Raw genomic sequence first — 2,500 nt, 5'->3', positions numbered from 1 at the left:
GTAGTAATGATAATGAAAAATATAAATAATGATGATATTGTTAATGATTAGTGTATGACAATATAATATGCTGATAATACTTGTGATCACAAAACTAGATTATGATAATAACAGTAACAATATAAATGAAAATATGGATGGTGATGAGGACAATGATGATAATGGTACTGATAATTATGATGATAATGATAATAACAATTATACTGACACAGGTATTAACAATAATGATAACAATAACAAGAGTAATTATGATAATGATAATAATGATTATGTTTATAATGATAATAGTAATGATAATATCAATGATAATAATAATTAATTATAATGATAACAACAATAACAGTAACAGCAACACTTCTACTAAATACTCATACCAATAGAAAAAATGATAATAGTATTAAAGGTAATTATGATGATGATAATGATAATAATATTACTAATGATAATGCTAAGAATATTAGTGATAATAGCAATGGTAGTAATAATACTTATAGTAATAATGATAATGACGATAATGAAAATAATAATAATGATGATTATGCTGATGATAATTATAACAATAATATTAATGATAATAATAATGATAATATCAACAATGATAATAACATTAATAGTAATACTACTACTACTAGTATAAGTAGTTATAAAAGTAATGATAATGATGATATCATCAGTAGCAGCAACATTAATAGTTGTAGTTATTTTCATTATCATTATTATCATTAGTAGTAGTAGTAGCAGTTAGATATCATTATCTGTATTATTTATACTACTACCAACACCATTGTTATTTTTGTCATAGTTAATGATTTTTACTGCAACATTAATATAAATAATAGCAATCATTATATAATCATTATAAATATTGGCAATATAAAAATAATCATCATTTTGTATATATATAAATTTATGGGATAAACATCGTGCATTCAGAGGAATAACTATAAAGCCAAAAGTAAAATGTCTTAAGAAGCAAAAGACGAAGAGAAAAAAATATATACCTAAAGTAACATACATGTTCACGGCTTATCCTTTCTCTTTGACTGTTTGTGTTAGCGTGAGCTTATACTTGAGAATGTGCCGCAGCTGTTTATACACGATTTTTTACGTATTTTCACGGTATTGCGTGCTTGGTTACCCCTTTCCTGTGCTCAGTTTACTTGGTATGAACACATATTCACGTGGTTCCATGTAAGTATTTAAGTATGTAAGTATTTAGTATATATATAAGTAAGTAAGTATTAGGGTATGCAAACCTGCTTTTGTAAATCTCTGTGATTGGCTTTAAAGGTTTTCTTACACAAATATTTTTTTGGTAATTTCCCCTCATTTAGAATCATGCATTTTACTATTTGGTAAATAAAACTACCATTATTGCTATTAGGATATGAGAAGTTGACGAGCAACTTCGCAGGAAGGGAGGTGCCTTGAAGAAGATTACAAGCATTTCCTACAAGATCAAAATTCATAGCCTTTTAAGAGAAAAATTAAGGAAATTATACATGGAAATGCCATACGGTTACTTTCATAAATCGCTTTTCTTGCTTTTAGTCACTCTTGTGATAATAAAACGATATTAATTGAGTTATTCGGAATGATGTTCAATATCAATAGACGTGTTAATTTTCAATAACAAAACCAGTTCCACCCATCATATCTCTCTTTGTCATCTATGAAACGAAGCGACAGCATCTTCAGTTATGTAGTATAAGAATACACACACAACAACCCACACACCACAAACCCACACACAACAACAAACACCCAATATTTAATATATATATAAATATCAAAATATATAAATATATATAAATGTGTGTGTGTGTGTGTGTGTAGTGTGTGAGTGAGTGTGTGTGAGTGCGTTTTGTGTGTATATATATATATAAATATATATATAAATATTTATAAATATATATATAATCTATAATATATATGTATATATATATATACATATTATATATTATATATATATATATATTATATCTTATATATAATATCTATATGTAGTATATATATACATATATATATATATATATATTATATTTTATATATATATTATAAAAATTGTGATGGATAGAAAGTGTTCCGTCGCCGCTGGCACCAGAATATGGGCGAGCAGAGATATTTTCATTACACAATAATAATCCAAAAGGGTGATGTGAAAAAAAAACCCAAAACGGTAGCTATAATTAATAACACTATATTATAACTCAAGATAGATATAGAACTATTTACAATAAGGGGGGCAAAATATATAAACGCAAGGTGGGATGCTAAGCTTATCGTAAAGCTAACGAGATCGAGCTTAATTATTCGAGAACACTAAGGAAACATGACAATGCACAGTATATGAATTAAGTCAATAGGGCATTTAGACACTTTCATTATGGAAACTTAAGGACGAGGTTCGAATTTCGAAAACTCGACGGAGAACGAATTTGTTGAATTTGGAAATGCTATTCTAAACCGAGGATACGAGGTCACTTCGAGGGCGGGCTGA

Source organism: Penaeus japonicus, unplaced genomic scaffold, assembly GCF_977035675.1.
Source record: "Penaeus japonicus unplaced genomic scaffold, GWHDUDI00000001_assembly GWHDUDI00000016, whole genome shotgun sequence".
NCBI classification, from domain to species: Eukaryota; Metazoa; Arthropoda; class Malacostraca; order Decapoda; family Penaeidae; genus Penaeus; species Penaeus japonicus.
The sequence above is the reverse complement of the archived record's forward strand: the minus strand, read 5'-3'. Positions refer to the sequence as shown.